General features: G+C 46.6%; 1 long non-coding RNA gene, 10 other non-coding genes and 5 pseudogenes across 11 annotated transcripts in view; 15 read left to right on the plus strand and 1 right to left on the minus strand.

Annotated features, from left to right (window-relative positions):
• The window catches only part of LOC138242516 (zinc finger protein 271-like), a 681240-nt pseudogene that overhangs the window by 483486 nt on the left and 171272 nt on the right, over positions 1-26482 (plus strand).
• The window catches only part of LOC138242858 (uncharacterized), a 96380-nt gene that overhangs the window by 37667 nt on the left and 32231 nt on the right, over positions 1-26482 (plus strand). The gene's annotated exons all lie outside the window — the stretch shown is intronic.
• On the plus strand, positions 10886-11004 carry LOC138217460 (5S ribosomal RNA). The gene has a single exon (XR_011181172.1). It is a non-coding gene; the product is annotated as a 5S ribosomal RNA (ribosomal RNA).
• Positions 11622-11786, minus strand: LOC138243530 (U1 spliceosomal RNA). Its single transcript, XR_011192185.1, has one exon. It is a non-coding gene; the product is annotated as a U1 spliceosomal RNA (small nuclear RNA).
• LOC138245159 (5S ribosomal RNA) lies at positions 13269-13387 on the plus strand. The gene has a single exon (XR_011193773.1). It is a non-coding gene; the product is annotated as a 5S ribosomal RNA (ribosomal RNA).
• Positions 15380-15498, plus strand: LOC138218346 (5S ribosomal RNA; annotated as a pseudogene).
• On the plus strand, positions 16036-16154 carry LOC138245160 (5S ribosomal RNA). The gene has a single exon (XR_011193774.1). It is a non-coding gene; the product is annotated as a 5S ribosomal RNA (ribosomal RNA).
• On the plus strand, positions 16692-16810 carry LOC138245161 (5S ribosomal RNA). Its single transcript, XR_011193775.1, has one exon. It is a non-coding gene; the product is annotated as a 5S ribosomal RNA (ribosomal RNA).
• On the plus strand, positions 18803-18921 carry LOC138218347 (5S ribosomal RNA; annotated as a pseudogene).
• On the plus strand, positions 19459-19577 carry LOC138245162 (5S ribosomal RNA). Its single transcript, XR_011193776.1, has one exon. It is a non-coding gene; the product is annotated as a 5S ribosomal RNA (ribosomal RNA).
• LOC138218348 (5S ribosomal RNA) lies at positions 21570-21688 on the plus strand (annotated as a pseudogene).
• LOC138245163 (5S ribosomal RNA) lies at positions 22226-22344 on the plus strand. Its single transcript, XR_011193777.1, has one exon. It is a non-coding gene; the product is annotated as a 5S ribosomal RNA (ribosomal RNA).
• Positions 22882-23000, plus strand: LOC138245164 (5S ribosomal RNA). Its single transcript, XR_011193778.1, has one exon. It is a non-coding gene; the product is annotated as a 5S ribosomal RNA (ribosomal RNA).
• LOC138218349 (5S ribosomal RNA) lies at positions 24993-25111 on the plus strand (annotated as a pseudogene).
• On the plus strand, positions 25649-25767 carry LOC138245165 (5S ribosomal RNA). Its single transcript, XR_011193779.1, has one exon. It is a non-coding gene; the product is annotated as a 5S ribosomal RNA (ribosomal RNA).
• Positions 26305-26423, plus strand: LOC138217845 (5S ribosomal RNA). The gene has a single exon (XR_011181446.1). It is a non-coding gene; the product is annotated as a 5S ribosomal RNA (ribosomal RNA).

Below are 26482 nucleotides of genomic sequence, written 5' to 3' on the forward strand. Positions count from 1 at the left end.
GTTTCATTAGTGACAAAGGCTAAACTTTCTTGGAAAAATGTCTTTTATGTAAACCATGTTTGCTATTAATTCATTCAGGGCTAAAATATGTTCATTGTCTTCTAATGAAAGAAGGGTTCCTTTCGCCGTAGTCGGGTTGAAATTAGAGGCTTGCCACGCCCGGACTGTTACAGCAACGCATTAGCATGTTAAAGCGATTTCATTGAGGAGCCTAGCCTTTAACTAGTAAGTACTGTACTTACTGGGTTTTTGAGGGGGGGGAGGTGTCTTTCGCTGGAAATCTCGCCTCCTACTTTGAAAATACCCGTGAAACCGGTTCAGTTCGCCAGCACTCCTGCAGAGAGGGGGGTTGTACTTGCAGTGTATACAGTACACGCGTTATGCTCTTCGTTAATGTCTAAGCCGGAACATATCATTATATCTCATTTTGTATTTCTTAAAAAAAAAACGTTTTCCCAGCCTAACAGTATTGTTTTTAACCTGTAAAGCGCTTTGAGGAGCCACCTTTAAAGGCGCCATATACAATAAAGTTCATTATTATTACTATTGTAAATTTGCTGGACAGAGAGGTGAACATTATTACACAGAAGACAAAGATAGCGATTTACGTTGCATTGTGTATCGTGCTGCTTTAATACAGTTTTAAATAATTAAAAGTCTAAACAGTATCAGCTTTATTTATGGGTTTTAAATAAAGGTGATTTAAACGCGATTTAAATCAATATAAATGTTTATATTGTAACGCATAGGTGACTATTCATTGTTATTAAAATGACTTAAATTCGATCATGTTGTGGTATTTAGAAATATACATTTGTTTGGTGTGAGTGAAGTTTTATTTAATCTCTGAGCCATACTGATTCTTCTGGAAGCCAGTTTCCACCAGGGAGTAAAAAAAAAAACACACTATGGTATTCTCTCCAATGCAGTGCAGTTAAAAACATACCTCTGATGCTGCTCCTAAATGAATATCGTTTATGACCATCAGAAGCTTTATGCTCCTTTTCTTTTTTCCAGTGGATTGAACAGGGAGAGGCATTTCATGATGTACTTTTCACTGATGAAACAACAGTGGCTCTGGAACAGTTTTCAACCATGTCGTTTTATAAAAAGGGGAGATATGTACACGTTACTGAAGCTAAAAGTTTAGCCTTTGTCACTAATGTAACCACTAAATAAAGACATATAGAAATCCCTACGTTACAGACTGTATATGGCTGGTATTGGTAGTTTAAAGAAAAAATACACACCAGTATTCCACTTTCTCCCTAAACATTTTAAGCATCAGTCTTACATGTGGTTATTTCGGAAACGTTTGTACGTGCTCCTTCTGACCATGTTACTGTTTACTGTTACTGACCATATTAAGTTTAAGTGCCTGTGGGCACTTTTCCTGTCCGTGGGGGGTGGACCGTCTTTCATTAGAAGGTTAGTCTGTTCTACTCTGAGAATGTAGAGGGGGTGGAAAGTGCCCGCGGTCATTTAATTAGTATTAAAATTCGCACTGATTCCCTTGTGAAGATACGGACATAGGAATATTCGTGCGTGGTCAAAAAATGGCATAAAAACGACAAAGTGAAGGCTGTGAAAACATTCACAATGTACTTTATACACAAAGCAAATATACCCCCCCCCCTCTCAATTCAATTCAAGCTGCTTTATTAGCATGACAGATGGGTACAATCAGTGTTGGGTATTTACTTTGCTTTGAGATGCCACTTTTAAAGGTGATATATAAAATCAAGGCTTTACTTGCTTTAACTCCGCAAGTCTAAGTTCTTGTGTCTGTCCTATTCGAACCCGAAAGTATTACAATATGTATCTTTATAGCAGGTGGTGTACAGCTTTTTAGTATAGATTACACTTTTCTAAAATGTATTTAAAAAATAAAAACGATTACAATCTAATCTTTCCACGTTTGATCCCAAAATAAATCTAAACGGGGAGAAAGCTATGCTGAAAGTTTATTAAGATACTTAGAAGACAAAGATATCAATTTATGTTGCATTTGTCTGATTGTGAATCAAAAAACACATATATTTAAACCCGCATTTGCGATTTAAATCAAAACGTTATTTAAATCAATATAAATTTTTATATTGTAACGCCTAGGTGACTATTCATTGTTATTAAAATGACTTAAATTCGATCATGTTGTGATATTTAGAAATATAAATTTATTTGGTGCGAGTGAGGTTTTATTTAATCTCTGACTCAGTGATGGCCTGGCATGGTGAGGTGCGCTGGCAGCTATGTGGTGTTACGCAGTGGTGGCCTGACACGGTGAGGTGCCCTGGCAGCTCTATGATGCAGTGGTGGCCTGGCATGGTGAGGTGCGCTTGCAGCTATGTGACGCAGTGGTGGCCTGGCACGGTGAGGTGCGCTGGCAGCTGTGTGATGCAGTGGTGGTCGGGTATGTAGAGGTGCACTGGCAGCTGTGTGTTGTGACGCAGTGGTGGCCTGGCACGGTGAGGTTCGCTGGCATATAATGAATATATTTCCATGGATATAATACAACTGTTATTATTGATCACCGAATTATTGTACTTGACATGACTTCATTCAGCCTTTCCTGAACGTCTATGACAGGCAGAGAGAGTGTTGTTTCTGGTGCGATCTTTTGCAGCTGACATTTCACTGTTTTAAACGAACAAGAAATTAGATTGCTCATAAATCACTTATTCTATATAAACACAGCGTAATTGCCCTCCGAAAATCCTCTTTTTCTTGTTCGTTTTAGAGACCTTGATCGAAACTGATTTTAGATGTCAGAAAGGATTTATTTTCTCTGTATTTCCTACATTGCTTTGTCGAGATTTTAACTTTATATCTAACTTTATATCTAGGCTCAGATTTCAACTATAAATCGTACAGTGATTAATAGCAGTAAATACTGATGTTTTGCGCCCTACTACCACAAAAATATATGTTTAAAAAAATGTCATGTTCCCATAAAAAAGTCATGCCTTGGAGTATAGACCCCCAAAGGAATGCCATAGACTCAAACTGCAAAATAAACACATATAGAAAGAAAGTATTTGTATTGTAATTGCAAATCCTGGTACTGTATGAGTGATTGATATGACTTTCCTCATTACAAATCTCTTATTAGAATTTAAATTTCTCTGTAACTCCAGGTCAGAACAGAGAAAATGTAACTGCCTTAAGGAGTTTACGATTATGAAAAATAGAAGGATAAGCATGATACGTATGTCTTCTGTCATTTTCTAAGTCATGTTACTGAGCACCAAATCTTATTGAGAATATGAATCCATTTAAGGTTTATACCATTAAAGTAACGGTTTATTCCATGCTGAAAATGTTTGTACCAGACTTTTTTGAGGCCTGTTTAATTGTGTCTGAAGTCTGATGTTGTAAATTTTATTGTTAAAAAGATCCATGAAAATGTCACTACTAAAGTTAGCTGGTACTGTTGGTATTGTAAGTGGCAAGTAGAGCTCATATTTTAGATTTTGTGTAGTTGCTAGCGTTGAACTGTGTGTTGGATGCACATGAATTGAAGGAATGGGCAAACATAGCTGATGCGGATCCACAGAGCCAGCATATTAAGATGTTTATAATTAGAGGCAATTTGTTTAAATAACTAGGTATGGATACTGATGTGCAAGAGAGGTGGAAAGGCTGTTTCCTTAAGCCAGCACTATAAAATATTTTATTCTCAGTGAGATGCTGCCATTTCATAGTGGGTTTCTAACACCGTGTATAGTTCCATCAGCACAGTGCCTTTACTTCCATTTCTAATCTCTTTATCCAGTACAGAGGATTTGGAGCCTATCCCAGTAAGCAACGGACACAAGGCAGAATACACCCTGGACATAGCGCCAGTCCATCACAGGACAGACAGACACAAACACACACACACCAGGGCCAGTTTTCCCATAAACCAATTAACTTACCAGTATGTTTTGGAGTGCGAGAGGGAGTCATATCACACATATGGAGAAAAACCAGAGAGAACATGTAAACCCCACACACACAGGATGGCAGGAATTGAACCTAGGACCCCAGTGCTGCAAGATAGCAATGCTAACCACTTTGCCACCATTATAAATGGATGGATATCTTAGTTATCTTTCTAGTTCACAGGTTTGCATGCATAATTTAATTTTGAAAGCCACTGAGACATCAGGTACTACTGTTGTATTTATGAAAAAGAAACAAAACAAAAAACATACTAACAACTGTGCCATCCTACTCCTTAGTTAATACATTTTATTATTCATAAACAGTTAACATTGTTAGCAAAATATTTAAAATTATATTTAACCCTATTTTTTCTTTAGTTTTGTATTTAACTTATTATATGATAGTCAGACTTAATGTATATTTGAACAATGAAAATATATTTTTACAAGATTTTACATTAAGCACTTAAAATTAATATGGTTAATAATAGTAAACTGTAACATGCTGTAACAAGATCGGTTAAACTGCGAAGAAAATGCTTTCAGAGAAAATGCTTTCAGAGAAAATGTTTCAGGTGTGAAGAACATAGATCTCCAATGCAATTTCAACCAAAGCTGTTCCCACACACCCTGCCCCCACTACCATTAGAATATACACAAACATTTTAGCGTTTCATTCTGAGCAGAAGACCCTCACACCTGAAGAGTGCTGGCTGTGACGAATTAAACCGGTTTTACAGGTTTCAATCACAGACCATGGATTTTTAGAAACATCCCATCAGTGACATCACTGAAGTCAACTCCTAGGTACTGTAACTGTCGTGTGGGTAGTTTCACAAGAATCAGACAAAGGTTTAAGCATCGCTTGTTCTAGATAAAACTGCAAAAAAAAAAACAACAACCAATAATGTACTTCTTTGCGTCTCTGTTTGCCCAAATCATATATTCACAACGTGAAATCTAGAAAATAATATTACGTAACCAAAATCCGCAATATGGAAACAGAACCTGTGTAATTGTTGATAGATGATGTACTCGTAACATTTTTTCAAGACGAACTACAACATTTAAAAAATGACTTGAATGTACTTGATATCTCTAATCAATCCACGGGTCCCAGCACAAAACGAAACTAAAACGCATACCGTTTCGCGCTTCTTATTAGTTGCTCAAAAGTAATTTGATCGTATGAAATGCATAATATAAACCTAGAAACATATACGTGAGCAGTACTTAAGCACTGTAGTATCGGTGTTAAGACATACCTCTCAAATACTGTAAATCAAGTTAAAAATATCTCAAGACCGATTCTGGTCATAATGAAACCATGTTTCGTGTATGTTTTCTTTAAAGTACTGAGACCAGCCATATACTGTATGTTTATGTTCCAAAATTAATATCGTTTATGGCCTTCACACGCGTTGCAGTATGCTCCTATTCTTTTTATGCTCAGCTACTAAGATTTCCCTTCAGTGGTAAAATTAGATATGAATATTCAATACTTAAACGGGCACAGTTAAGACATTAAATATACATATACATACTGTATACAGTACAGTTTTCATACAGTAATATGTTTATGTTCCTAAATCAATCTCTTTTATGAGCATGTGAAAGGCATGGTGAATCGATTCTCAAAAATTACTGTACTTTGCATGATTGGAAACAAATGCGTGATTGTGAAATGCTGTGGTGTTACTTTTACAAAGACGGTCAATGAAAAAAAGAATGTTGACCAGGGCAATACTTTGAGTTTACACTTACAGCTTGTCCAAAGTCATTCATTATTAATACTATTAGTAATATCTTCGTTAAAGACTTTGATGGCCACAGCTCAAACATGAGAGGTTGAGCTTTATTAGCTCCACCTTGCCGAAATTCCGGATACTATTATTTTGCTTGTCATATTATAGGAGAATTTACGGTAACTAGCAGTATTTACCGGTAACTCGCGGTATTTACCGGTAACTTGCGGTAGACTGCGTACAGCGTACCGGAAAATAATGCAGTATCGCCCACGCATTTTGAATGGCTGCATCTGTATGTCCCCCAGCTCTGAGCCCATTGGGCCTGCTGGTGTGACCAGAGCTGCAGCGTCGCCATGCTGGTGGGGGTCAGTTCGGCTTTTCTGTTGGAATGAACAGGGGGGTTACATGATGGTGCTGTCTGTGGTCTGGCTGTCCTGCTGGTCTGGATGAGGGGTGCGTAGTGTGGTGCAGGTTCTTGTCCCATCCTGCTCTTGGTCCAGGTTGGAGGGTTGCACCGATTCTGAGTCTTGTTAGCTGGTATGGATGGGTTTGGGGGTGTTGATACCAGAGTGGTCCGAGGGGGGTGCAGGTGTCTCGGGGGCATTCTTGTTTTTCTGTGAGTTCAGGTTGATTCTGTTGGTTTTGCCACGAATCTCCCTCACGCAGGCAAGTGCTCCCGCATTCCTACGAGCTCTCCCCGTACCAAACGTGCACGTGTCAATCAGGCCTCTGCTTAAACCTTCATCTGCCCCCCGGTCATTGCTCACGATTGAGATTCTCTCCCGGAGCTTACGTACTAACTACACCTTTGCCTTACTACGACTTCTCCCCTGGACCTCGACCCCGCTTTAGCCACTCGATTTTGTACCTTCGCCTGTTTTACGCTTTCTCGGATCCTGACCCCAGCCTGACTTTTCGTTTACGCCTCTGCCTTCTGAATCCACACCGACGCAACTTCTACGCCTTCCCGGACTCCGACCCCTGCCAGTCCCTCGACTACACTTTCGCCTGTCGATTCTGTGCCTACGCCTGTGCTACGTGTGGAAGACCGAGTCAAAAGGTCAGGACAGTGACTATGCGTGGGAAAGGTTTTCTGTTCGCACCTAAGACCACTGTCTTAGGTGCAAACTAAAGCCTGTGATTCCTCACACCCATTCAACCAGAGAAAATTGAAACAGATTGTAGGATGCCAAATGGCACCCCCCTGTCCTGTTTGTTTGACTTCTGACACTGCCCCTTTCCCTGTATGTTCCTTTGATATGTTAAAGTATTGCCTACTTTTAATGTATAAAAAAGGACAGTATAACTTCAGTCCAGTGAGCATGTCTTGAGTGCTAGGGGAAACCCTTTCTCTGTGATATGCTCCCCTTCAGCTGATTGTATTAAAGATCTCTGTTGACAATCTCCCAACCTGAGTGAAGACTGAGTTTTCTTCGACATACGCCTTCCCGGACTCGGACCCCTGCCTGTTTACTCCGACTATGCCTGCGTCTCGCGCCAACCCTACCAAGGGCACCGCATTGGATCCCTATCCTCAGCAGTCAGCCCCTGCGTGACAGGTTCTGAGTGTCTTGGTTACATCCGTTTGTGTGTATAGATGAAAAAGCTATTGAAGAGCACCCCGACACCCCCCACCCATCTCGGTGGAAGTTGCCATGTTCAAAAAATCCTAAAAAGATAATTAAAGTTTCACACAACAAAGCATGACTGTGAAAGGTCAGGAGGCCTGCCTAATGGTTGTGCTGGCCCCACTAGCACCTCTTCCAGAAGCAACCTTAGTTTTTCCCAGGAGGTCTCCCATCCAGGTACTGACCAGGCTCACACCTGCTTCAGTACTGAAGGCTGCTGATTATGGCCAGCAGCCATATCACCCTGCAACTCACAACTGGCAACCCACTGAAGCTAAGCAGGTGTGAGCCTGGTCAGTACCTGGATGGTAGACCTCCCGGGAAAAACTAAGGTTCCTTAGTTCCTTAGTGGGGCCAGCAGGGGGCGCTCACCCTGTGGTCCATGTGGGTCCTAATGCCCCAGTATAGTGATACTGACAATATCCCCAAATTTCCCCATTGGCCCTTACCAATCATGGCCTCCTAATAATTCCCCTCTTTGAATTGGCTACATTTCTCTTCTCTCCTCCTCACTGATAGTGGTGAGTGTTCTGGTGCACTATGGCTGCCGTCGCATCATCCAGGTGGATGCTGCACATTGGTGGTGGTGGAGGGGAGTCCCCATTACCTGTAAAGTGCTTTGAGTGGAGTGTCCAGAAAAGCGCTATATAAGTGTAAGCAATTATTATTATTATTATTAATGAGCACAACACTTGATTACAGTAAAAAAATCATTAAAAAATAAAGAAATGTTCCACATCTCAAAGCAAGGTTGTATAAGGTTAGGGGAGCTGTCTGATGTGTAAAACACCTGTTTGCAGCACTGTGGCTGTTGTGCTTGAAGAGCTATTGACTCGTGAATAGCACCCTCCTATCACCATGTACGGCCTGTCTAATGGTGCCATATTGAAAACATCATAAAAAAATAAAGAAAAGGGACACAGCCACAGCAAGATTGTATAAGGTTAGGGGGCCTGTCTGGTGTGTAAAACACCTGGTTGCAGCACTGTGGCTGTTGTGCTTGAAGAGCTATTGACTCGTGAATAGCACCCTCCTATCACCATGTACGGCCTGTCTAATGGTGCCATATTGAAAACATCATAAAAAAATAAAGAAAGGGGTCACAGCCACAGCAAGGTTGTATGAGGTTAGGGGGCCTGTCTGGTGTGTAAAACATATGGTTTCAGCAGTGTGGCTGTTGTATTTGAATTGCTATTGTAGCGGCAATGCTTGTTAATAAGACAGAATTAAGTGTTGGTATGCTGTCCTAAAGGAGGCCCCATCTCACCCTCCATCTCTGTGGTGCAGCCACAGAGAAAGTATTCATGCAGGCTGATTTAAGATGTTTTGTTTTGATAAGGAACAAGCTCCCAGACAGGGATGCACTTAGCTAAGCCTGGCTATCATGATCAATGGTCATTCATTGGCGCCTATCAGTCTAGGGAGTGCCGAATGGACATCTGGACTGCATTCCTAAGTGTCAAGAGTAAGTGACTTATATCTCATCTTGACCAACCAATCAGGGACTGGAAGGGCGTGGTAAAACCATGTGGGTCTCCAATGCCCGCCAAACTCTCAACCAATCAGCACACATCTGGGTCTTGGCCAAAAAGGGAGCGCAAGCTCAGATCTGGGCTCTCCTTGGCCATTTTCGTGCATCCTCAGAGACAATCACGTGACAACTGCTGTTGTCTGCAAAAGGACTTGGACTTTGTTCTAAGCGCGAGGCCTAGGATCCCGTACGTACTCAGAATTCTACCAACGTGAATGCTCCGCTTGCTCAACGGCAGCCTACAGTTGGACCCTCGTCGACAACCTGAATAGCTTATTCAGAAGCAGCGCTGGACCGGGAACGAACCAGCTTCTTCCCAGGCAAAAGAGTGACTTGTGAGGACTCGCGGTCACATCTGTGCATAGAGACTTTCTACTAGCCAGCCGGACTGCTGGTAGATCCCCTCGGAGCAACGACTGCCCTGCGCGCCGCAGTCAGATTCCTCCGCCCGTCCTACTCCGAGCTGCACCTTGACTGGTTGGCCGGTAGCCAGAGAACGCCGACACAACGCCCATTGGACAACCGCTGCAACAGAGGCTGCAACAGAGCCTGTCAGCTGGTTTGGTGTTCGTGCCGGGAGATTCCAAAACCATACACAGTGGATAAGTAAACCCCATGTTCTACATTGCGGCTCGAGAATTCAATTGTACCTCAACACAAGTTGTTATCAATTTAATTCATGAGTAATGTATTTACTTCCGAGTTTAGAGTAACAGTGGGTAATAACACTGATTAGCGATTTGGTAACCGAACGATATATATTGACATATATTCTCTGTTGTGTATCTCTTTGTGTTTGCATCTCTTCGAGATTATATACCTTGTATATTGATAACCCTCACAGTAAGGTCTGCCACTCGTATCCTGGCAGACTAGTATATGTTTGGTGCACAGTTTATATTAATAAATGTATCCCGTGTATTGAACCCGCGTGTGTGCGTTGTTAGTTGTTCTGACGATTGATTTTCTAAAAGCCCCAACGAACAACCTCGTGATTACTGCTACAATTAATAATTGTCTCAGTAAACCCATCAAACCACTACAACATTCAGGTACATTCAGCTCCGGCGGGAACAAGTCATTTGTCTGTCTTTTCAAGTGCTGGGAGCCGAGTAATCCTTTGCTTGTATCGTTTCTCCCCGGTGACTAGATCTCAACCTGCGACTCTCGACTGGGCTCACCCATGGCAGCCCAGCAGGTGTGAGCCTAGCCGGCACCCGGATGGGAGATTCACCCCGGAAAAGCTCAGGTTGCTGCTGCTCCTGCAAGAGGTGTGACTGGGAGTAGGGAGCGCTCACCCTGCGGTCTGTGTGGCTTTCCTGATGGCGACACTCTGCTGCACAAACAGGCGCCGTCCTTCGGGGGAGGCATAAAACCGAGGTCCCGACCCTCCTTGGCCATTAAGAAATCCCAGGGCGTCTCTCAAAAAGAGACGCCGGGGGTGTCACTCTGGTGTTAGTGTTCCCCTTTACCAATCAGTCGGGGTCTCCTCCTAATCCCCGTCTCATATGTAACAATCAATGACGAGGCCCCCCTGTCCCGCGATATTGTACTTGTCTCCTGGCCGCTGGCTGGCGCCGTGAGATTTAGTACTCGCGCAAGAGACCGGGGGCAGAGCGCGAACGCGGTCCCCCGCCCCCCACAAAGTGTGCGCTCCAGGTTCCCTCTCGGGGCTCTGCAACACAGCGGAAAGGCAGCGAGAAGGAGCCTCTCGCTCTGACGCCGCGCGCCCGGCCGACGTGTTGGACTGGTGCGCTTTATGTGCTGAAATAAACACGCGACAGCCCAGAAATGTTTTGAGTGCTGTGCACTGGAGGTTTTTGTCTTGTGAAGACTTGCCTTGTGCTCCTCCGAGCAGTTTGTTTGTTCTCCTCCAGTGCGGGACAAGCCAACACAAGGGAGCACATTCGCCAACATCCAGGTACGCAATGCGATTTGGAAAGAGGCTCCTTTCCAAAGAGTTGCACAAGAACGATCCTTCAGTCCAACTCGGGGGGCACAGAGCCCCAGCCACACACAGCTTCAAGTAGCGAGTTAGGCGCCACGACTTTCGCTTGCGGCCACACCACCCTGAATGTGCCCAATCTTGTCTGATCTTGGAAGCTAAGCAGGGTTGGGCCTGGTTAGTACTTGGATGGGAGACTTCCTGGGAATACCAGGTGCTGCAAGCTTTCTCGGCCAGCAGGGGTCACCGTTGGTGCCGTAGGCTTTGGGAGGAAAACCTGGAGGATGGAAAGGTGATCTATAGCCTCATCTCTAGAGATGTTTTGTTGCTATGGCATGTGTGTGACCCATATAAAAAAAAAAACGTTTGTTAAACGAATATCGAAGCTGCCTCTAAATCTGCAAATGAAGATGAGTCGATAAACCACTTGTTTATCGTATAACTATACATATATTCATTTATTACTGATTTCATTCATTGAGCACGGATACAATAGAGGTACAGCCATTCACTGTTTGACATGTCTGCACTGGTACAGAACCTAGCAATCAGAAAACGGGTGAAACTGTCTTGAGAATTAGCATACAGTACCGAGGCCCCCATGACCAAATAAAGGCTAACCTCGATAATCAGCCTAAATAATGCAGACTACAGCAAAACGACTGACTTTGAAAAGGGAATGAATGTCCGGAAGGAGTAGTGTAACCAGCTTGAAATGCTTCTCCAGACCTCTAACTAAAAGAAACCGGGAACCAGCAGTGGCATCGACTCCTTTCGAACTGGGATCCTATCGCAGCACGTGGTGTCGTAACTCTTCCGTATCCGATATTGGACCAAGCACATCAGGGGAGAGCGCGAACGCAGTCCCCCACTACCAGAAATAATGCAGTCGAGATTCCCACATTTGGGGAATTCGCAGGGGTCAGCACAGCCGGAGTGCAATGGCCGAGCCTCGCCCTGGGTGAATCGATTTTTTAAGAACTTTATTTTCTTTTCACAAATAAATACAGGACATCACAAATTAGAAAGCTTTACATTAATATACATACTTAAAACAGTATATATGATCACATCTCATTACATTTTGACACGGTACCAGTTACATAGCAACAATTTCTTTTTTTCTGGTGTAAATCACATTCTTTACTTAAACATGATAATGTTTTTCACAGTTTCTTGAGATATTGACCTATGCTCTCTATTTCCCACAGATTTTCTGCTTCCTCCCTCCTTTCTCTCCACAGATCTCTGAGGTAATAGTTCTCTTGGGTGATGAACAGGGCCAGGCTACCTGCTGCCTTGACTGGGACCTCGATGCCTTTGAACAGCCCCATGTTCCTCACTCTCCACAGGGCGTCTTTCCCACTGTTCACCACGGCCCAGATCCTGTCAAACAAGTCAGGAGGAAGTTTGACAGGAGAGATGCCGTTGTAGCGGCAATGCTTGTTAATAAGACAGAATTAAGCGGTGGTATGCTGTCCTAAATGAGGCCCCATCTCACCTTCCATCTCTGTGGTGCAGCCACAGAGAAAGTATTCATGCAGGCTGATTTAAGATGTTTTCTTTTGATAAGGGACAGCTCCCAGATGGGGATGCACTTAGCTAAGCCTGGCTATCATGATCAATGGTCATCCATTGGCGCCTATCTGTCTAGGGAGTGCCAAATGGACATCTGGACTGCATTCCAAAGTGTTAAGAGTAAGTGACTCATATCTCACGCAGGGCGTGGTAATACCACGTGGGTCTCCAATGCCCGCCAAACTCTCAACCAATCAGCACACACCTGTGTCTTGGTCAAAAAGTGAGCGCAAGCTCAGATCGGGGCTCTCCTTGGCCATTGTCGCACATCCTCAGAGACAATCATGTGACAACTGCTGTTGTCTGCAAAGGGACTTGGACTTTGTTATAAGCGCAAGGCCGAGGATCCCGTACGTACTCAGAATTCAGAAAGCTTTTAAGCGCAGGAGGCGCCCTATCCCCGCTCTCTCGCTCACTCCCCTGTTCACACGTGCAGTGCGGCTTGTCCGTCTGTTTATTTGTCAGCTTTGGCGAGACACGGGTGCTTGTGTATTAGCGTGAGCGTTTTTTATTCTGATCATGAACAGTTTTACAAGTCCGCAAAGGATCGAGGAAAGGTTTATCGCCAGCTGAAAAGAGACACAGCGCTTCGGCTGTGGAGACTTGTTCGGCTGGCGTTCGGAGAGTCGCGTTTTTCAGAATTGTATTGAGATCGTTTTCCACAGAGCTCAGATGTCAAAGCACAGCAGCAGCTCTCTACAGCGATCCTCTATAGCGCCCTTTCTCCCGCAGCTCCGTCCTCATTGGAAGGAAGCAAGAGTGAAAGGCTGAAGTGAAATAGAGCGGGGACGAAGGCAATGAAGAGAGAGAACGTGGGAAGAAGAGAAAAACGCAAGGGAAAAAAAGCAGCGTCGTAAAAGAGGTGACGGAGCTGTCCTCTCAATAAGAAGGGTGCCAGCGAGCCTTGCTCTTGCTTATGGCCACACCCCCTTGAGCACGCCTGATCTCGTCTGATCTCGGAAGCTAAACAGGGATGGGCCTGGTTAGTACTTGGATGGGAGACCGCCTGGGAATACCAGGTGCTGTAAGCTTTTAAGCGCAGGAGGCTCCCTATCCCCGCTCGCTCGCTCATTCCCCTGTTCACACGTGCAGTGCGGCTTGTCCGTCTGTTTATTTGTCAGCTTTGGCGAGACACGGGTGCTCGTGTATTAGTGTAGATTAAGCCGGTTCAGGGACGCCAAATATGTAATCATAGTGGCTCTCTGAAGGCACCAGTTCTGTAGGGTTTGGGCATTTACTGAGACAATTATTAATTGTAGCAGTAAATCACAAAGTTGATTCTTTTGATGGCTTTAGAATCCAACCATGCGACATAACTCAAACAACGCACACACACAGGTACTAATACACGAGGATACATTTATTAATACATAGAATATGCATGTAAACCTAACAGATCTTATCGAGAGGGTTATCAGAATACAAAAGGTATATATTCAATCAGTTACAAAGTGTTACACATATCAAGAGGACATACGTTCAGTATATCATTCATTTAGACCGTTTCGTAAAGTGAACTTGGTTACAACTTCTACATTAGATACTCAAAACAAGTACATAACTCTTAGGAATTAAATTGATATCAACTGGTTGGGATAACAATTGAATTCTCGAGCTGTAATGCATTGAAGTTGAATACTCATCCAATCTTTGGGGATTCAGATCTCCTGCGGGCACAAAGAAACAGTTGCAGGCTGTTGCTGTCCAATCCGCGCTCTCTGGCTCCGTGCCAGGCTGTGCTGTGCGGCTTGCGACGGTGCGCTGCTGATGCTCACTGTCCAGCTAGTTGGCAAAGTTTGTGCACAGGAGAAAAGATGACTGTGGGTCCCAGCAAGTCAGGAAGAGGACCGGTTCGTTCCTGATGAAGAGCTAGTTCTGAATAGTGATTCAGCTGTCCACAGTTCCGACCTGTTCACGAGGCCTGCTGCTGGTTACTCTCTGGCAACCTCCACTCTAGACTCTTAGAACAAAGGAAAGTTCTGGCACTCGGACACACTGGCCGTTCCGTGGTTGTCCGGGCTGAGTCTCAGGATGGTCAGGAGGCGCGCTGTGAGAATGTCCTGCCCTTGGGAGCCTTCTGCTCCTGGGCCGTCCTGCCCTGGAATTCTCCTTTGAATTCCCTTTAGAACAGTCCACAGAATCCTCTCCAGAATCTTACTGAATCTTGTTGAATCTCCCTTCTGAAACTCACAGGCTCTCTGTGTTGCCTGTTTTACCTGGAGGAACTTCAGCTCATTGATTGGCTGAAAGTTCATGGGCATCAGAGTCCCACGTGGGTTACTCGGCCCTACCAGTCCCTGATTGGTTGATCAAGGTGAGATATGAGTCACTTAGTCCTGACACTTAGTAATGCAGTCCAGATGTCCAACTGGCACTCCCTAGACAGATAGGCGCCAATGGGTGACCATTGATCATGATAGCCAGGCTTAGCTAAGTGCATCCCCCTTTGGGAGCTGGTTTCTTATCACAAGAAAACATCTTAAATCAGCTTGCATGAATTCTTTCTCTGTGGCTGCACCACAGAGATGGAGGGTGAGATGGGGCCTCTTTTGGGAAGGCTCAGAACACTTAATTCTTTCTTATTATGAAGCCTCGCCGCTACATTAGCGTGAGCGTTTTTTATTCTGATCATGAACAGTTTAACAAGTCCGCAAAGGATCGAGGAAAGGTTTATCGCCAGCTGAAAAGAGACACAGCGCTTCGGCTGTGGAGACTTGTTCGGCTGGCGTTCGGAGAGTCGCGTTTTTCAGAATTGTATTGAGATCGTTTTCCACAGAGCTCAGATGTCAAAGCACAGCAGCAGCTCTCCACAGGGATCCTCTATAGCGCCCTTTCTCCCGCAGCTCCGTCCTCATTGGAAGGAAGCAAGAGTGAAAGGCTGAAGTGAAATAGAGCGGGGACGAAGGCAGTGAAGAGAGAGAACGTGGGAAGAAGAGAAAAACGCAAGGGAAAAAAAGCAGCGTCGTAAAAGAGGTGACGGAGCTGTCCTCTCAATAAGAAGGGTGCCAGCGAGCCTTGCTCTCGCTTACGGCCGCACCCCCTTGAGCACGCCTGATCTCGTCTGATCTTGGAAGCTAAACAGGGATGGGTCTGGTTAGTACTTGGATGGGAGACCGCCTGGGAATACCAGGTGCTGTAAGCTTTTAAGCGCAGGAGGCGCCCTATCCCCGCTCGCTCGCTCATTCCCCTGTTCACACGTGCAGTGCGGCTTGTCCGTCTGTTTATTTGTCAGCTTTGGCGAGACACGGGTGCTTGTGTATTAGCGTGAGCGTTTTTTATTCTGATCAGGAACAGTTTTACAAGTCCGCAAAGGATCGAGGAAAGGTTTATCGCCAGCTGAAAAGAGACACAGCGCTTCGGCTGTGGAGACTTGTTCGGCTGGCGTTCGGAGAGTCGCGTTTTTCAGAATTGTATTGAGATCGTTTTCCACAGAGCTCAGATGTCAAAGCACAGCAGCAGCTCTCCACAGCGATCCTCTATAGCGCCCTTTCTCCCGCAGCTCCGTCCTCATTGGAAGGAAGCAAGAGTGAAAGGCTGAAGTGAAATAGAGCGGGGACGAAGGCAGTGAAGAGAGAGAACGTGGGAAGAAGAGAAAAACGCAAGGGAAAAAAAGCAGCGTCGTAAAAGAGGTGACGGAGCTGTCCTCTCAATAAGAAGGGTGCCAGCAAGCCTTGCTCTCGCTTATGGCCACACCCCCTTGAGCACGCCTGATCTCGTCTGATCTCGGAAGCTAAACAGGGATGGGCCTGGTTAGTACTTGGATGGGAGACCGCCTGGGAATACCAGGTGCTGTAAGCTTTTAAGCGCAGGAGGCGCCCTATCCCCGCTCGCTCGCTCATTCCCCTGTTCACACGTGCAGTGCGGCTTGTCCGTCTGTTTATTTGTCAGCTTTGGCGAGACACGGGTGCTTGTGTATTAGCGTGAGCGTTTTTTATTCTGATCAGGAACAGTTTTACAAGTCCGCAAAGGATCGAGGAAAGGTTTATCGCCAGCTGAAAAGAGACACAGCGCTTCGGCTGTGGAGACTTGTTCGGCTGGCGTTCGGAGAGTCGCGTTTTTCAGAATTGTATTGAGATCGTTTTCCACAGAGCTCAGATGTCAAAGCACAGCAGCAGCTCTCTACAGCGATCCTCTATAGCGCCCTTTCTCCCGCAGCTCCGTCCTCATTGGAAGGAAGCAAGAGTGAAAGGCTGAAGTGAAATAGAGCGGGGACGAAGGCAATGAAGAGAGAGAACGTGGGAAGAAGAGAAAAACGCAAGGGAAAAAAAGCAGCGTCGTAAAAGAGGTGACGGAGCTGTCCTCTCAATAAGAAGGGTGCCAGCGAGCCTTGCTCTTGCTTATGGCCACACCCCCTTGAGCACGCCTGATCTCGTCTGATCTCGGAAGCTAAACAGGGATGGGCCTGGTTAGTACTTGGATGGGAGACCGCCTGGGAATACCAGGTGCTGTAAGCTTTTAAGCGCAGGAGGCTCCCTATCCCCGCTCGCTCGCTCATTCCCCTGTTCACACGTGCAGTGCGGCTTGTCCGTCTGTTTATTTGTCAGCTTTGGCGAGACACGGGTGCTCGTGTATTAGTGTAGATTAAGCCGGTTCAGGGACGCCAAATATGTAATCATAGTGGCTCTCTGAAGGCACCAGTTCTGTAGGGTTTGGGCATTTACTGAGACAATTATTAATTGTAGCAGTAAATCACAAAGTTGATTCTTTTGATGGCTTTAGAATCCAACCATGCGACATAACTCAAACAACGCACACACACAGGTACTAATACACGAGGATACATTTATTAATACATAGAATATGCATGTAAACCTAACAGATCTTATCGAGAGGGTTATCAGAATACAAAAGGTATATATTCAATCAGTTACAAAGTGTTACACATATCAAGAGGACATACGTTCAGTATATCATTCATTTAGACCGTTTCGTAAAGTGAACTTGGTTACAACTTCTACATTAGATACTCAAAACAAGTACATAACTCTTAGGAATTAAATTGATATCAACTGGTTGGGATAACAATTGAATTCTCGAGCTGTAATGCATTGAAGTTGAATACTCATCCAATCTTTGGGGATTCAGATCTCCTGCGGGCACAAAGAAACAGTTGCAGGCTGTTGCTGTCCAATCCGCGCTCTCTGGCTCCGTGCCAGGCTGTGCTGTGCGGCTTGCGACGGTGCGCTGCTGATGCTCACTGTCCAGCTAGTTGGCAAAGTTTGTGCACAGGAGAAAAGATGACTGTGGGTCCCAGCAAGTCAGGAAGAGGACCGGTTCGTTCCTGATGAAGAGCTAGTTCTGAATAGTGATTCAGCTGTCCACAGTTCCGACCTGTTCACGAGGCCTGCTGCTGGTTACTCTCTGGCAACCTCCACTCTAGACTCTTAGAACAAAGGAAAGTTCTGGCACTCGGACACACTGGCCGTTCCGTGGTTGTCCGGGCTGAGTCTCAGGATGGTCAGGAGGCGCGCTGTGAGAATGTCCTGCCCTTGGGAGCCTTCTGCTCCTGGGCCGTCCTGCCCTGGAATTCTCCTTTGAATTCCCTTTAGAACAGTCCACAGAATCCTCTCCAGAATCTTACTGAATCTTGTTGAATCTCCCTTCTGAAACTCACAGGCTCTCTGTGTTGCCTGTTTTACCTGGAGGAACTTCAGCTCATTGATTGGCTGAAAGTTCATGGGCATCAGAGTCCCACGTGGGTTACTCGGCCCTACCAGTCCCTGATTGGTTGATCAAGGTGAGATATGAGTCACTTAGTCCTGACACTTAGTAATGCAGTCCAGATGTCCAACTGGCACTCCCTAGACAGATAGGCGCCAATGGGTGACCATTGATCATGATAGCCAGGCTTAGCTAAGTGCATCCCCCTTTGGGAGCTGGTTTCTTATCACAAGAAAACATCTTAAATCAGCTTGCATGAATTCTTTCTCTGTGGCTGCACCACAGAGATGGAGGGTGAGATGGGGCCTCTTTTGGGAAGGCTCAGAACACTTAATTCTTTCTTATTATGAAGCCTCGCCGCTACATTAGCGTGAGCGTTTTTTATTCTGATCATGAACAGTTTAACAAGTCCGCAAAGGATCGAGGAAAGGTTTATCGCCAGCTGAAAAGAGACACAGCGCTTCGGCTGTGGAGACTTGTTCGGCTGGCGTTCGGAGAGTCGCGTTTTTCAGAATTGTATTGAGATCGTTTTCCACAGAGCTCAGATGTCAAAGCACAGCAGCAGCTCTCCACAGGGATCCTCTATAGCGCCCTTTCTCCCGCAGCTCCGTCCTCATTGGAAGGAAGCAAGAGTGAAAGGCTGAAGTGAAATAGAGCGGGGACGAAGGCAGTGAAGAGAGAGAACGTGGGAAGAAGAGAAAAACGCAAGGGAAAAAAAGCAGCGTCGTAAAAGAGGTGACGGAGCTGTCCTCTCAATAAGAAGGGTGCCAGCGAGCCTTGCTCTCGCTTACGGCCGCACCCCCTTGAGCACGCCTGATCTCGTCTGATCTTGGAAGCTAAACAGGGATGGGTCTGGTTAGTACTTGGATGGGAGACCGCCTGGGAATACCAGGTGCTGTAAGCTTTTAAGCGCAGGAGGCGCCCTATCCCCGCTCGCTCGCTCATTCCCCTGTTCACACGTGCAGTGCGGCTTGTCCGTCTGTTTATTTATCAGCTTTGGCGAGACACGGGTGCTTGTGTATTAGCGTGAGCGTTTTTTATTCTGATCAGGAACAGTTTTACAAGTCCGCAAAGGATCGAGGAAAGGTTTATCGCCAGCTGAAAAGAGACACAGCGCTTCGGCTGTGGAGACTTGTTCGGCTGGCGTTCGGAGAGTCGCGTTTTTCAGAATTGTATTGAGATCGTTTTCCACAGAGCTCAGATGTCAAAGCACAGCAGCAGCTCTCTACAGCGATCCTCTATAGCGCCCTTTCTCCCGCAGCTCCGTCCTCATTGGAAGGAAGCAAGAGTGAAAGGCTGAAGTGAAATAGAGCGGGGACGAAGGCAATGAAGAGAGAGAACGTGGGAAGAAGAGAAAAACGCAAGGGAAAAAAAGCAGCGTCGTAAAAGAGGTGACGGAGCTGTCCTCTCAATAAGAAGGGTGCCAGCGAGCCTTGCTCTTGCTTATGGCCACACCCCCTTGAGCACGCCTGATCTCGTCTGATCTCGGAAGCTAAACAGGGATGGGCCTGGTTAGTACTTGGATGGGAGACCGCCTGGGAATACCAGGTGCTGTAAGCTTTTAAGCGCAGGAGGCTCCCTATCCCCGCTCGCTCGCTCATTCCCCTGTTCACACGTGCAGTGCGGCTTGTCCGTCTGTTTATTTGTCAGCTTTGGCGAGACACGGGTGCTCGTGTATTAGTGTAGATTAAGCCGGTTCAGGGACGCCAAATATGTAATCATAGTGGCTCTCTGAAGGCACCAGTTCTGTAGGGTTTGGGCATTTACTGAGACAATTATTAATTGTAGCAGTAAATCACAAAGTTGATTCTTTTGATGGCTTTAGAATCCAACCATGCGACATAACTCAAACAACGCACACACACAGGTACTAATACACGAGGATACATTTATTAATACATAGAATATGCATGTAAACCTAACAGATCTTATCGAGAGGGTTATCAGAATACAAAAGGTATATATTCAATCAGTTACAAAGTGTTACACATATCAAGAGGACATACGTTCAGTATATCATTCATTTAGACCGTTTCGTAAAGTGAACTTGGTTACAACTTCTACATTAGATACTCAAAACAAGTACATAACTCTTAGGAATTAAATTGATATCAACTGGTTGGGATAACAATTGAATTCTCGAGCTGTAATGCATTGAAGTTGAATACTCATCCAATCTTTGGGGATTCAGATCTCCTGCGGGCACAAAGAAACAGTTGCAGGCTGTTGCTGTCCAATCCGCGCTCTCTGGCTCCGTGCCAGGCTGTGCTGTGCGGCTTGCGACGGTGCGCTGCTGATGCTCACTGTCCAGCTAGTTGGCAAAGTTTGTGCACAGGAGAAAAGATGACTGTGGGTCCCAGCAAGTCAGGAAGAGGACCGGTTCGTTCCTGATGAAGAGCTAGTTCTGAATAGTGATTCAGCTGTCCACAGTTCCGACCTGTTCACGAGGCCTGCTGCTGGTTACTCTCTGGCAACCTCCACTCTAGACTCTTAGAACAAAGGAAAGTTCTGGCACTCGGACACACTGGCCGTTCCGTGGTTGTCCGGGCTGAGTCTCAGGATGGTCAGGAGGCGCGCTGTGAGAATGTCCTGCCCTTGGGAGCCTTCTGCTCCTGGGCCGTCCTGCCCTGGAATTCTCCTTTGAATTCCCTTTAGAACAGTCCACAGAATCCTCTCCAGAATCTTACTGAATCTTGTTGAATCTCCCTTCTGAAACTCACAGGCTCTCTGTGTTGCCTGTTTTACCTGGAGGAACTTCAGCTCATTGATTGGCTGAAAGTTCATGGGCATCAGAGTCCCACGTGGGTTACTCGGCCCTACCAGTCCCTGATTGGTTGATCAAGGTGAGATATGAGTCACTTAGTCCTGACACTTAGTAATGCAGTCCAGATGTCCAACTGGCACTCCCTAGACAGATAGGCGCCAATGGGTGACCATTGATCATGATAGCCAGGCTTAGCTAAGTGCATCCCCCTTTGGGAGCTGGTTTCTTATCACAAGAAAACATCTTAAATCAGCTTGCATGAATTCTTTCTCTGTGGCTGCACCACAGAGATGGAGGGTGAGATGGGGCCTCTTTTGGGAAGGCTCAGAACACTTAATTCTTTCTTATTATGAAGCCTCGCCGCTACATTAGCGTGAGCGTTTTTTATTCTGATCATGAACAGTTTAACAAGTCCGCAAAGGATCGAGGAAAGGTTTATCGCCAGCTGAAAAGAGACACAGCGCTTCGGCTGTGGAGACTTGTTCGGCTGGCGTTCGGAGAGTCGCGTTTTTCAGAATTGTATTGAGATCGTTTTCCACAGAGCTCAGATGTCAAAGCACAGCAGCAGCTCTCCACAGGGATCCTCTATAGCGCCCTTTCTCCCGCAGCTCCGTCCTCATTGGAAGGAAGCAAGAGTGAAAGGCTGAAGTGAAATAGAGCGGGGACGAAGGCAGTGAAGAGAGAGAACGTGGGAAGAAGAGAAAAACGCAAGGGAAAAAAAGCAGCGTCGTAAAAGAGGTGACGGAGCTGTCCTCTCAATAAGAAGGGTGCCAGCGAGCCTTGCTCTCGCTTACGGCCGCACCCCCTTGAGCACGCCTGATCTCGTCTGATCTTGGAAGCTAAACAGGGATGGGTCTGGTTAGTACTTGGATGGGAGACCGCCTGGGAATACCAGGTGCTGTAAGCTTTTAAGCGCAGGAGGCGCCCTATCCCCGCTCGCTCGCTCATTCCCCTGTTCACACGTGCAGTGCGGCTTGTCCGTCTGTTTATTTGTCAGCTTTGGCGAGACACGGGTGCTTGTGTATTAGCGTGAGCGTTTTTTATTCTGATCAGGAACAGTTTTACAAGTCCGCAAAGGATCGAGGAAAGGTTTATCGCCAGCTGAAAAGAGACACAGCGCTTCGGCTGTGGAGACTTGTTCGGCTGGCGTTCGGAGAGTCGCGTTTTTCAGAATTGTATTGAGATCGTTTTCCACAGAGCTCAGATGTCAAAGCACAGCAGCAGCTCTCCACAGCGATCCTCTATAGCGCCCTTTCTCCCGCAGCTCCGTCCTCATTGGAAGGAAGCAAGAGTGAAAGGCTGAAGTGAAATAGAGCGGGGACGAAGGCAGTGAAGAGAGAGAACGTGGGAAGAAGAGAAAAACGCAAGGGAAAAAAAGCAGCGTCGTAAAAGAGGTGACGGAGCTGTCCTCTCAATAAGAAGGGTGCCAGCGAGCCTTGCTCTCGCTTATGGCCACACCCCCTTGAGCACGCCTGATCTCGTCTGATCTCGGAAGCTAAACAGGGATGGGCCTGGTTAGTACTTGGATGGGAGACCGCCTGGGAATACCAGGTGCTGTAAGCTTTTAAGCGCAGGAGGCTCCCTATCCCCGCTCGCTCGCTCATTCCCCTGTTCACACGTGCAGTGCGGCTTGTCCGTCTGTTTATTTGTCAGCTTTGGCGAGACACGGGTGCTTGTGTATTAGCGTGAGCGTTTTTTATTCTGATCAGGAACAGTTTTACAAGTCCGCAAAGGATCGAGGAAAGGTTTATCGCCAGCTGAAAAGAGACACAGCGCTTCGGCTGTGGAGACTTGTTCGGCTGGCGTTCGGAGAGTCGCGTTTTTCAGAATTGTATTGAGATCGTTTTCCACAGAGCTCAGATGTCAAAGCACAGCAGCAGCTCTCTACAGCGATCCTCTATAGCGCCCTTTCTCCCGCAGCTCCGTCCTCATTGGAAGGAAGCAAGAGTGAAAGGCTGAAGTGAAATAGAGCGGGGACGAAGGCAATGAAGAGAGAGAACGTGGGAAGAAGAGAAAAACGCAAGGGAAAAAAAGCAGCGTCGTAAAAGAGGTGACGGAGCTGTCCTCTCAATAAGAAGGGTGCCAGCGAGCCTTGCTCTTGCTTATGGCCACACCCCCTTGAGCACGCCTGATCTCGTCTGATCTCGGAAGCTAAACAGGGATGGGCCTGGTTAGTACTTGGATGGGAGACCGCCTGGGAATACCAGGTGCTGTAAGCTTTTAAGCGCAGGAGGCTCCCTATCCCCGCTCGCTCGCTCATTCCCCTGTTCACACGTGCAGTGCGGCTTGTCCGTCTGTTTATTTGTCAGCTTTGGCGAGACACGGGTGCTCGTGTATTAGTGTAGATTAAGCCGGTTCAGGGACGCCAAATATGTAATCATAGTGGCTCTCTGAAGGCACCAGTTCTGTAGGGTTTGGGCATTTACTGAGACAATTATTAATTGTAGCAGTAAATCACAAAGTTGATTCTTTTGATGGCTTTAGAATCCAACCATGCGACATAACTCAAACAACGCACACACACAGGTACTAATACACGAGGATACATTTATTAATACATAGAATATGCATGTAAACCTAACAGATCTTATCGAGAGGGTTATCAGAATACAAAAGGTATATATTCAATCAGTTACAAAGTGTTACACATATCAAGAGGACATACGTTCAGTATATCATTCATTTAGACCGTTTCGTAAAGTGAACTTGGTTACAACTTCTACATTAGATACTCAAAACAAGTACATAACTCTTAGGAATTAAATTGATATCAACTGGTTGGGATAACAATTGAATTCTCGAGCTGTAATGCATTGAAGTTGAATACTCATCCAATCTTTGGGGATTCAGATCTCCTGCGGGCACAAAGAAACAGTTGCAGGCTGTTGCTGTCCAATCCGCGCTCTCTGGCTCCGTGCCAGGCTGTGCTGTGCGGCTTGCGACGGTGCGCTGCTGATGCTCACTGTCCAGCTAGTTGGCAAAGTTTGTGCACAGGAGAAAAGATGACTGTGGGTCCCAGCAAGTCAGGAAGAGGACCGGTTCGTTCCTGATGAAGAGCTAGTTCTGAATAGTGATTCAGCTGTCCACAGTTCCGACCTGTTCACGAGGCCTGCTGCTGGTTACTCTCTGGCAACCTCCACTCTAGACTCTTAGAACAAAGGAAAGTTCTGGCACTCGGACACACTGGCCGTTCCGTGGTTGTCCGGGCTGAGTCTCAGGATGGTCAGGAGGCGCGCTGTGAGAATGTCCTGCCCTTGGGAGCCTTCTGCTCCTGGGCCGTCCTGCCCTGGAATTCTCCTTTGAATTCCCTTTAGAACAGTCCACAGAATCCTCTCCAGAATCTTACTGAATCTTGTTGAATCTCCCTTCTGAAACTCACAGGCTCTCTGTGTTGCCTGTTTTACCTGGAGGAACTTCAGCTCATTGATTGGCTGAAAGTTCATGGGCATCAGAGTCCCACGTGGGTTACTCGGCCCTACCAGTCCCTGATTGGTTGATCAAGGTGAGATATGAGTCACTTAGTCCTGACACTTAGTAATGCAGTCCAGATGTCCAACTGGCACTCCCTAGACAGATAGGCGCCAATGGGTGACCATTGATCATGATAGCCAGGCTTAGCTAAGTGCATCCCCCTTTGGGAGCTGGTTTCTTATCACAAGAAAACATCTTAAATCAGCTTGCATGAATTCTTTCTCTGTGGCTGCACCACAGAGATGGAGGGTGAGATGGGGCCTCTTTTGGGAAGGCTCAGAACACTTAATTCTTTCTTATTATGAAGCCTCGCCGCTACATTAGCGTGAGCGTTTTTTATTCTGATCATGAACAGTTTAACAAGTCCGCAAAGGATCGAGGAAAGGTTTATCGCCAGCTGAAAAGAGACACAGCGCTTCGGCTGTGGAGACTTGTTCGGCTGGCGTTCGGAGAGTCGCGTTTTTCAGAATTGTATTGAGATCGTTTTCCACAGAGCTCAGATGTCAAAGCACAGCAGCAGCTCTCCACAGGGATCCTCTATAGCGCCCTTTCTCCCGCAGCTCCGTCCTCATTGGAAGGAAGCAAGAGTGAAAGGCTGAAGTGAAATAGAGCGGGGACGAAGGCAGTGAAGAGAGAGAACGTGGGAAGAAGAGAAAAACGCAAGGGAAAAAAAGCAGCGTCGTAAAAGAGGTGACGGAGCTGTCCTCTCAATAAGAAGGGTGCCAGCGAGCCTTGCTCTCGCTTACGGCCGCACCCCCTTGAGCACGCCTGATCTCGTCTGATCTTGGAAGCTAAACAGGGATGGGTCTGGTTAGTACTTGGATGGGAGACCGCCTGGGAATACCAGGTGCTGTAAGCTTTTAAGCGCAGGAGGCGCCCTATCCCCGCTCGCTCGCTCATTCCCCTGTTCACACGTGCAGTGCGGCTTGTCCGTCTGTTTATTTGTCAGCTTTGGCGAGACACGGGTGCTTGTGTATTAGCGTGAGCGTTTTTTATTCTGATCAGGAACAGTTTTACAAGTCCGCAAAGGATCGAGGAAAGGTTTATCGCCAGCTGAAAAGAGACACAGCGCTTCGGCTGTGGAGACTTGTTCGGCTGGCGTTCGGAGAGTCGCGTTTTTCAGAATTGTATTGAGATCGTTTTCCACAGAGCTCAGATGTCAAAGCACAGCAGCAGCTCTCCACAGCGATCCTCTATAGCGCCCTTTCTCCCGCAGCTCCGTCCTCATTGGAAGGAAGCAAGAGTGAAAGGCTGAAGTGAAATAGAGCGGGGACGAAGGCAGTGAAGAGAGAGAACGTGGGAAGAAGAGAAAAACGCAAGGGAAAAAAAGCAGCGTCGTAAAAGAGGTGACGGAGCTGTCCTCTCAATAAGAAGGGTGCCAGCGAGCCTTGCTCTCGCTTATGGCCACACCCCCTTGAGCACGCCTGATCTCGTCTGATCTCGGAAGCTAAACAGGGATGGGCCTGGTTAGTACTTGGATGGGAGACCGCCTGGGAATACCAGGTGCTGTAAGCTTTTAAGCGCAGGAGGCTCCCTATCCCCGCTCGCTCGCTCATTCCCCTGTTCACACGTGCAGTGCGGCTTGTCCGTCTGTTTATTTGTCAGCTTTGGCGAGACACGGGTGCTTGTGTATTAGCGTGAGCGTTTTTTATTCTGATCAGGAACAGTTTTACAAGTCCGCAAAGGATCGAGGAAAGGTTTATCGCCAGCTGAAAAGAGACACAGCGCTTCGGCTGTGGAGACTTGTTCGGCTGGCGTTCGGAGAGTCGCGTTTTTCAGAATTGTATTGAGATCGTTTTCCACAGAGCTCAGATGTCAAAGCACAGCAGCAGCTCTCTACAGCGATCCTCTATAGCGCCCTTTCTCCCGCAGCTCCGTCCTCATTGGAAGGAAGCAAGAGTGAAAGGCTGAAGTGAAATAGAGCGGGGACGAAGGCAATGAAGAGAGAGAACGTGGGAAGAAGAGAAAAACGCAAGGGAAAAAAAGCAGCGTCGTAAAAGAGGTGACGGAGCTGTCCTCTCAATAAGAAGGGTGCCAGCGAGCCTTGCTCTCGCTTACGGCCACACCCCCTTGAGCACACCTGATCTCGTCTGATCTCGGAAGCTAAACAGGGATGGGCCTGATTAGTACTTGGATGGGAGACCGCCTGGGAATACCAGGTGCTGTAAGCTTTTAAGCGCAGGAGGCGCCCTATCCCCGCTCGCTCGCTCATTCCCCTGTTCACACGTGC

Source organism: Lepisosteus oculatus, chromosome 14 (genome assembly GCF_040954835.1).
Source record: "Lepisosteus oculatus isolate fLepOcu1 chromosome 14, fLepOcu1.hap2, whole genome shotgun sequence".
Lineage (NCBI taxonomy): Eukaryota > Metazoa > Chordata > Actinopteri > Semionotiformes > Lepisosteidae > Lepisosteus > Lepisosteus oculatus.